We start from the raw sequence: 10,046 nt of genomic DNA, 5'->3' as shown, positions 1-10,046 counted from the left end.
TAGCTACTTTAGCCAGAGACTATTACACCCGCGCTGCAAGAAGGAGAGGTACCGCCGCTCGTTCCTACCGACTGCTGTCAGGCTTCACAATTCCCAATGATCACATGTGAAAAAAAAAAAAAAAAAAAAAACTGGACACTTGTAAATATGGGTTGTTGCAATATATCTAAATGCATTTCTTGATTCTGCACTATGTACAGTCTTGTTTATAGAACGGTTTTTGCACATCTACATTTGCACAGTATACAGTTGACATTTTTATTTTGTTATGCTTAGAATATCTTGTTTTCTATCCTTTCACTCCCACCCCAACCCCATCCCTCTTCAATTGCTGCTGTGGACTGCAAATTTCCCCATTGCGGGACGAATAAAGGTACTCTGATTCTGATTCTGATTCTGATCTGTCTATCTTGTCTATGTAGTCTATCTATCTAGTCTATCTAGTCTATCTGTCTATCTCTCTATCTATCTCTCTCTATCTCTCTCTCACTCTCTCCCACTCTCTCTCTGTCTATCTCTCTCTATCTCTCTCTCTCTATCTCTCTATCTCTATCTCTCTATCTCTCTATCTCTCTCTCTCTCTTTCTCTATCTCTAAATCTATCTCTCCCTTTACCTCTACCCTCTCTATCTCTCTACCTCTCTCTATCTCTATCTCTACCTCTACCTCTAAATCTCTATCTCTCTCTCTATCTCTATTTATCTCTATCTCTATTTCTATCTCTCTCTCTATCTCTACCTCTCTCTCTTTATCTCTCTCTCTATCTCTCTTTCTCTATCTCTCTCTTTCTCTATCTCTAAATCTATCTCCCTATCTCTCTCTATCTATATCTCTACCTCTACCTCTAAATCTCTATCTCTCTCTATCTCTCTATCTTTAAACATCATTCATTCGTTCATTCATTTCATTTAAACAGCTTCTTCCCCTAAGCCATTAACTCTTTGAACTCTTTGAACTCTTTCAAATGTAGCCAAAATGGAACTGTATAGTGCCACTTAGCAGTTTTTTTGACGACGATACTAGTGCAGCGTGTTCTACCGGAAACAAATTCCTTGTGTGTTGTACATACTTGGCAATAAAGATAATTCTGATTCTGATTCTGATCTCTCTCTCTCTCTGTCTCTATTTATCTCTATCTCTGTTTCTCTCTTTCTCTCTCTATCTCTATCTCTCTCTATCTCTACCTACCTCTCTCCGTACCTCTCGATCTCTCTATCTCTCTACCTCTATCTCTACCTCTACGCTCTCTATCTCTATCTCTAGATCTCTATCTCTAGATCTCTCTCTCTCTATCTCTGTATCTCTCTCTCTATGTCTCTCTCTATCTGTCTTTCTCTCTCTATCTATCTTTACATCTCTCTCTATATCTCTCTCACTACTGACGATGGCACACGACAGACGATGTGTGTCATCTATGATGTCCCAAAGTCACAACTTCCCATCCCTGAGGCACAGCTCCCACACCACTCTCAACATCAAGGCTAATCTCATGTGAGGACCATCCATTGGCACAAATGGACAGAATAACATCACGTCCAGTGTTTCATGATTCTCGTCAATGGATGCTACAGCTGCGTGTTTGCTTTCAACATTTAGCTTGTAGTCGACGTGCACATTCCACCATGATGACCCTGATCCACTGGTGGAAAGACGCTTTGATCCTCTCCTCTTTCATCCAGAACTGCTTCATGTCATCACAAAGAGGGTACAGCAAGTCCTGAAGAATGAATGTCTCTCTGTGTCTTTGTTTTGTCATATTGTCTCTATGTAACGGAGTTGTGCACTTAGATTATTAAATTATGAAGGAAGTGACGCAACGGCGCACAGTGTGGCACTATGTCCCGCCCATAGTTTCCAGAACAATCTCGGAGATTCAGGGTGAGTCGCAATTTTCTGTTGGCCTTGATTAACGCGCATTTTCATGACAATATCTTATTTTGTTTCCCCTTTTGTACTGTCTAGTGTTATCTAATTAGTTCCCTTATTCATTTCGAGTCCAGATTACTTTTTGTGTCATTATTTACTTCACGTTTTGTCGAGTGGAACTTTGGAGCACATGTGCTTTTCTATCGCAGTTAATCACAAGACGAAACCCATGCGACTTCACCCATCCCTTCTGCCATACTATGTTGCAGGTAATAATTGTTTCATTTCGTTTTTATTGAACAATATTTAGTTTCGTGTGTCGTGTTTCATTTGCCCGTGAGTGTCCGTGGCGGGTTGAACTGCGCGCCAGCCATTACAAGCGCACCGCGTGTTCTGCCGAGTCTCCGCCCATGATGCGTTCAGGGACATCTTGTAAATAACAGTGAACTTGTGTTGTATTCTCTTTTTCTGTAAATAACCACTATACGATCACACGTTGTTAATTCTGTTTTGTTATCTACAATGTTTTGCATTTGAAAACAATCTCGAGGAGATTCAGGTTAATCACAAGACGAAACCCATGCGACTTCACCCATCCCTTCTGCCATACTGTGTTGCAGAAATAAAAGAAATAAAAAGACACATCCACGCGTCTCGTCTTCATTAATACGGCAGCATCGTGGAGATGAAGACAGTCACTGTTGTGACACCCGTCACATTGGTGCCGTGACCCGGATCACAAATGACTCTCCACTTCGGACCGGGACCGCGATGCTGCACAATGAGGACGCTGTGCAGTCCCATCACTCGGTGGACGGTGTGTCGACCCCCGTTTTGAAAATACATGTAGTGTGTTAATTGTCTACCTGCTGTTTTGCAATTAGTGTGGTTTTTTTTCATGTACGTGTTTTTGTGTGTTAAGTCTAAGAATGAGCTCCTTACAAGTAACAAGTAGCACACCTTTGAATGAGTGTGTTGGTAGAGGTAGAGGCTTCCCAACCGTGTAACAGTTGTGTAGTGCAATCCAGAGTGGTGTAGGTTGTACAAAGGGGAATGGGCAGGTTCAAGCTGAGGCCACTTATGTTAGTGGGGACAGAGTTCCTTCCCAGACCCAGTGCAGTGCATCTACGACGAGCGCACAGACAACTGATATACCGGCAACAGAACCCTTTCTCCAGTCTGTCACAGTTATGTAGTGATATGCAGAGGGATGTAGTTTGTACAGAGGGGAATGGGCAGGTGCGAGCTGAGGCCACTTATGTTAGTGGGGACAGAGTTCCTTCCCAGACCCGGTGCAGTGCATCTCCGACGAGCGCACAGACCCTGACACACCGGCGACAGATCCCTTACTCCAGTCACCTGACGTAGTTGGTCAGATGAGTGACATAATTAGACAGCATTCTTGTAGATCCTTGCCCGATAACCTTGTCTATTGTGCCTGTTGGTCTTTCTGTTGTCTTCCGTGTGTATGTTGCCTCACTTCTGCATAATTTAAGGGGGGTGTATGTAACAGAGTTGTGCACTTAGATTATTAAATTATGAAGGAAGTGACGCAACGGCGCACAGTGTGGCACTATGTCCCGCCCATAGTTTCCAGAACAATCTCGAGGAGATTCAGGGTGAGTCGCAATTTTCTATTGGTCTTGATTAACGCGCATTTTCATGACAATATCTTATTTTGTTTCCCCTTTTGTACTGTCTAGTGTTATCTAATTAGTTCCCTTATTCATTTCGAGTCCAGATTACTTTTTGTGTCATTATTTACTTCACGTTTTGTCGAGTGGAACTTTGGAGCACATGTGCTTTTCTATCGCAGTTAATCACAAGACGAAACCCATGCGACTTCACCCATCCCTTCTGCCATACTGTGTTGCAGGTAATAATTGTTTCATTTCGTTTTTATTGAACAATATTTAGTTTCTTGTGTCGTGTTTCATTTGCCCGTGAGTGTCCGTGGCGGGTTGAACTGCGCGCCAGCCATTACAAGCGCACCGCGTGTTCTGCCGAGTCTCCGCCCATGATGCCTTCAGGGACATCTTGTAAATAACAGTGAACTTGTGTTGTATTCTCTTTTTCTGTAAATAACCACTATACGATCACACGTTGTTAATTCTGTTTTGTTATCTACAATGTTTTGCATTTGAAAACAATCTTGAGGAGATTCAGGCTAATCACAAGACGAAACCCATGCGACTTCACCCATGCCTTCTGACATACCGTGTTGCAGAAATAAAAGAAATAAAAAGATACATCCACGCGTCTCGTCTTCATTAATACGGCAGCATCGTGGAGATGAAGACAGTCACTGTTGTGACACCCGTCACATCTATACTGTCATATTATTTGTTATTTAGTTTTTTTTTTGTTCTTTTGACTTCAAGACGGCGCCGCGAGAGTGGCTGTCTTTCCAGCAGCTCATGTATTTTGTTTTTCTACTTTTATTCCTGTCATCACTTTGCTGCTGTGAAATGTAAATTTATCCACTGTGAGACGAATAAAGGCATATCCAATCCAATAACCTGGGGGGCTACTCTTGGTTCTCAATACTCGACCAAGGCAGCGCTTACCACCAGGGCTTTGTTGATGACACTTCCAGGCATCTAACGGCTTTCAGCACCCCTTGGGGGCTGTACGAGTGGCTCCGGCTCCCATTTGGCCTAACTAATGCGCCAGCAGCCTTTCAAAGATGTATGGAGGACGTTCTTGATGGCCTGAGGGACGAATGCTGCTCTCCTACGTCCAAATAAATGTGAACTGTTCAAACGACAAGTGAGGTAATTGGGTCGTCTCGTGTCAAGTGATGGTGACCCACATTCACTGTGTACACGGAAAATAACCCCCTCGCGTACGTCTTAAGCACGGCCAAACTCAATGCTGCCGGACATCGCTGGGTGGGTGAATTGGCGGATTTCCACTTCACAATAAAGTCCAGGCCAGGCAAGGCGAATGCTGATGCAGACACACTGTCGCGTTATCCATTTAAGCTGGGGGGACACATTGGAGGAGTACATTGAAACTTTGCCCCCAGACGTGGTTTACACCATATGGCAGGGGGACAAGGCTGTGGCTGAGGAGGATGTGCCATAGATGGCTGTGTTGCAACTCACCTCTGATGGTGAGGATTTTCTTCCGGTGACAGTCCCCGTTATCACTCCAGATGATATCAGAGCTGCTCAGGGAGAGGATGCATCAATCTCTGAGGTAATGACACTGAAGAGGAGGGGATGAAACCCCAATGACAAAGATAAAAGACAAATGGGACCAGAGGCAAGGAGACTAGTACACGAATGGAATACACTGAAACTGGACAAGGGAATTTTATACAGACAGGCGGGGAAATGCAAAAAGCTCGTTCTCCCTATTAAGCTGAAGTCGACTGTGCTCAAACTCCTGCATGATGACATGGGTCATGTTGGAGCTGACAAGGTGATCAACCTTGCAAGACAGAGTTTCTATTGGCCATTCATGCAGCACGAAAAAGAAAACTACGTAATTCGCCAGTGTTCCTGCATTTAACAGAAACGACCCACCCTTTCCAGAAAAAGCACCCATGGGCAACATCACTACTAGTGCCCCATTTGAGCTCATGCTATTGATTATCTCCATCTTGAGCCAAGTAAAGGAGGCTATGAGTATATTCTAGTCCTGGTAGACCACTTTACTCGTTTCTCACAAGCCTACCCGACTAAGAATAGGTCAGGCAAGGTTGCTGCTGAGAAAATCTTTAGTGATTTTATTCCACGGTTCTCTTATCCAGAGAGTACATCATGATCAAGGTCGGGAGTTTGAAAACATTCTATTCCAGCAGCTTCAACAGTTGGCTGGCATTGCGCATTCCCGAACCACCCCATACCATCCGCAGAGCAACCCTGTGGAACGTCTGAATAGAAAACAGTTACAGATGCGACGCACTCTCCAAGAATAAAGGAAAGCTGAGTGGAAAGACTATTTTCCTCATGTAGTTCATGCATACAACTGTCCAAGACATGAGTCCACCGGCTATTCACCGTTCTACCTCCTCTATGGAAGGTCTCCCCGGTTGCCCATCGACTTAAATCTTTTAAAGCAGGGGAGAGTGTAGGTGGTTAGAAACGACCTCCACCTCCGTTACTGTATGTTATTCGATTAGTTTTACCAAGTCAGGAGAGGGCGTACGCGCCTGTGAATGGAACAGAGGAAGACGATGTAGGCTCAACTCACGCATGCACAGTTAGTCATAAATGCCGCTGTGTGAAGCAGATTAACAGTTAGTCATAAAATGACATCCTTAAGATGTTACGACTGTGTGAACCTTGTGTTGTGGCAGATTAATTGCTGAATTGATGTTTTGATGAGTAAATGAGTTAGTCATAAATGGCTGTGTGAAGCCGATTAACACGTTGTCTCATGTCGTCTTTTCCTCGTCGTTCACAGTGCTACCTGCCTGTGACGCCTTTGGACCGACCCAGGTATCCCCAGGCCTGAGGCCGGTTACAATTGGGCGTCGCAGGCAGGTAGCACTGTGAACGACGAGGAAAAGTCGACACGAGACAACCGTGTTAGAGGTATCTGCAGCGAATGGCACAGCGGTTCCCTTTGATGGATGGGCGAATGTTGGGTTGCAGATACGGAGTGGAAACCATGGACATGCTGACATACAAGTTCCCATACTAATCAGGACCAGTTGTGTTAACTGTCCTCTCGTAGGAAGCAATGTGATTGCAGAAATGATCAAAGAGAACAATGAACAGGTGGACATTGTAGCCATACTGAAAGAAGCCATGAGTGTCAGCGAACGCAAGGTAGAGACCTTGATTTCTGTTCTTCAGAAATTGGGCCCTGATGAGACATTCCTCCAGTATGTGTTGGGAAGAAGGGACTCATTCCTGCGGGCAAGATATGGGAGGTGAAGTGCAGAGTCAGAGCATGGCCCAAGGGGGGGAACAATGCTATTTGAGCCCAGTATAGGGAACAACTGCCCTGAGGGGCTAGAGCCGTTCTCTCCGTTAGTACATGTACCCAGTGGGCCGACAAAAATTGTAAAAATTCCCATTCAGAATGTTAGTAAACATGACATTCATCTTTCACAGAGAACTATTCTGGGCTCAATTGAGGAAGTTACTGGGGTCATGCCCAATGTATGTGAATGTAGCCACAAGGGGGCACAAGCCAGTGTCTTATTGTGCCGGTCCCAAGCCCGGATAAATACAGAGACTGTGTCGGAAGGGCATCCGACGTAAAAAAATAAAATAAAATGCCAAAACAAATATGCGAATCAAACCTATGAATCACATACCGGATCGGTGGTGGAATGGGGAGGTGCAATACAGTGAAAGAGGTTAGCAAAGAAGAAGACACTGAGAGGACGGACGATAGTAGACAGCAGTACAAGGAGATGCAGCGCACGTTTAAAGTAAAGGTGGTAAAGGCCAAACAAGAGGCCTATGATGACTTATATGCTCGACTGGACAGCAAGGACGGTGAGACTGATCTTTACAGGCTCGCGAGACAGAGAGACAAAGATGGTAAGGACCTGCAGCTGGTTCGGGTGATTAAGGTAAGAGATGGCAATGTATTAACAGGTGCCAGTGGTGTGATGGCAAGATGGAAAGAGTACTTTGAAGAATTGATGAATGATGAATGAGAAGGAACAAAGAGTAAAGACTTGAATGTTGTGGACCAAGACGTAGTCTTGAGCATGCTGGCAGCATGATGAAGTGAGGAGGGCGCTGAAGAGGATGAAGGGGGAAAGGCACTCGGGCCTGATGATTTACCAATCGAGGTATGGAAGTGTCTTGGAGAGGTGGCGGTGGTGTTCCTGACTGGGTTATTCAACAAGATCTTAGATTGAACAGATGCCTGAAGAATGGAGACGAAGTGGACTTGTGCCCATTTTTAAGAACAAAGGAGATGTGGAACATTCAGCCTTTTGTTTAGCTGTGAGGATCATATGAACTTTTTATTGCCTTAAACGCATTTTCAGGGCAAGAGCAACTTTTGTTTAGCTGTGAGGATCATAAGAACTTTTTATTGCCTTAAACGCATTTTCAGAGCAAGAGAAAAACATTTTCTGAACTTAATGTTTTCTTAATTGTTTTAACTTTTTTTTTGCGTTTTAGGCAATAAAAAGTTCATAAGATCCTCACAGCTAAACAAAAGGCTAAATCTTCATGTTTTCACTTGTATAAGTGTCAGATGAGCACTCTGCAGCCTATATATACACTAATTTCATCATAAAACTTGAAACCATTAAGAAAACATTAAGGTCAGAAAATGTGTTTCTCTTGCTCTGAAAATGCGTTTAAGGCAATAAAAAGTTCATATGATCCTCACAGCTAAACAAATGAATCTTCATGTTTTCACTTGTATACGTGTCAGCTGAGCACTCTGCAGCCTAATTTCATAAAAAAAGTTAAAACAATGTATAAAACATTAAGTTCAGAAAATGTGTTTCTCTTGCTCTGAAAATGCGTTTAAGGCAATAAAAAGTTATAATGATCATCACAGCTAAACAAAAGGCGGAATCTTCATGTTTTCACTTGTATACGTGTAAGATTAGCACTCTCCAGCCTATATAGACACTAATTTCATCATAAAACTTGAAACCATTAAGAAAACATTAAGTTCAGAAAATGTGTTTCTCTTGCTCTGAAAATGCGTTTAAGGCAATAAAAATTTCATATGATCATCACAGCTAAACAAAAGGCTGAATCTTCATGTTTTCACTTGTATAAGTGTCAGATCAGCACACTGCAGCATATATACACACTAATTTCATTAAAAAAGTGAAAACAATGAATAAAACATTAAGTTCAGAAAACGTGTTTCTCTTCCCCTGAAAATGCGTTTAAGGCAATAAAAAGTTCTTATGATCCTCACAGCTAAACAAAAGGCTGAATCTTCATGTTTTCACTTGTATAAGTGTCAGATGAGCACTCTCCAGCCTATATAGACACTAATTTCACCCTAAAACTTGAAATCATTAAGAAAACATTAAGTTCAGAAAATGTGTTTCTCTTGCTCTGAAAATGCGTTTAAGGCAATAAAAAGTTCATATGATCCTCACAGCTAAACAAAAGGCTGAATCTTCATGTTTTCACTTGTACAAGTGTCAGATGAGCACTCTGCAGCCTAATTTCACCAAAAAAGGTTAAAACAATGAATAAAACATTAAGTTCAGAAAACGTGTTTCTCTTCCTCTGAAAATGCGTTTAAGGCAATAAAAAAGTTCATATGATCATCACAGCTAAACAAAAGGCTGAATCATCATGTTTTCACTTGTATAAGTTTTAGATCAGCACACTGCAGCCTATATACACACTAATTTCATTAAAAAAAGTGAAAACAATGAATAAAACATTAAGTTCAGAAAACGTGTTTCTCTTGCTCTGAAAATGCGTTTAAGGCAATAAAAAGTTCATATGATCCTCACAGCTAAACAAAAGGCTGAATCTTCATGTTTTCACTTGTATACGTGTCAGATTAGCACTCTCCAGCCTATATAGACACTAATTTCATCAGAAAACTTGAAACCATTAAGAAATCATTAAGTTCAGAAAATGTGTTTCTCTTGCTCTGAAAATGCGTTTAAGGCAATAAAAATTTCATATGATCATCACAGCTAAACAAAAGGCTGAATCTTCATTTTTTTAATTGTATAAGTGTCAGATCAGCACTCTGCAGCCTATATAGACACTAATTTCACCATAAAACTTGAAACCATTAAGAAAACATTAAGTTCAGAAAATGTGTTTCTCTTGCTCTGAAAATGCGTTTAAGGCAATAAAAAGTTCATATGATCATAACAGCTAAACAAAAGGCTGAATCATCATGTTTTCACTTGTATAAGTTTTAAATCAGCACACTGCAGCCTATATACACACTAGTTTCATAAAAAAAAGTTAAAACAATGAATAAAACATTAAGTTCAGAAAACGTGTTTCTCTTGCTCTGAAAATGCGTTTAAGGCAATAAAAAGTTCTTATGATCCTCACAGCTAAACAAAAGGCTGAATCTTCATGCTTTCACTTGTATAAATGTCAGATTAGCGCTTTGCAGCCTATATGGACACTAATTTCATCATAAAACTTGAAACCATTAAGAAAACATTAAGTTCAGAAAATGTGTTTCTCTTGCTCTGAAAATGCGTTTAAGGAAATAAAAAGTTGATATGATCCTCACAGCTAAACAAAAGGCTGAAT

The sequence above is a fragment of the Hippocampus bargibanti genome, linkage group LG14 (assembly GCF_051943395.1).
Source record: "Hippocampus bargibanti isolate YZ-2025 linkage group LG14, ASM5194339v1, whole genome shotgun sequence".
NCBI classification, from domain to species: Eukaryota; Metazoa; Chordata; class Actinopteri; order Syngnathiformes; family Syngnathidae; genus Hippocampus; species Hippocampus bargibanti.
Note: the sequence above shows the minus strand (reverse complement) of the source record.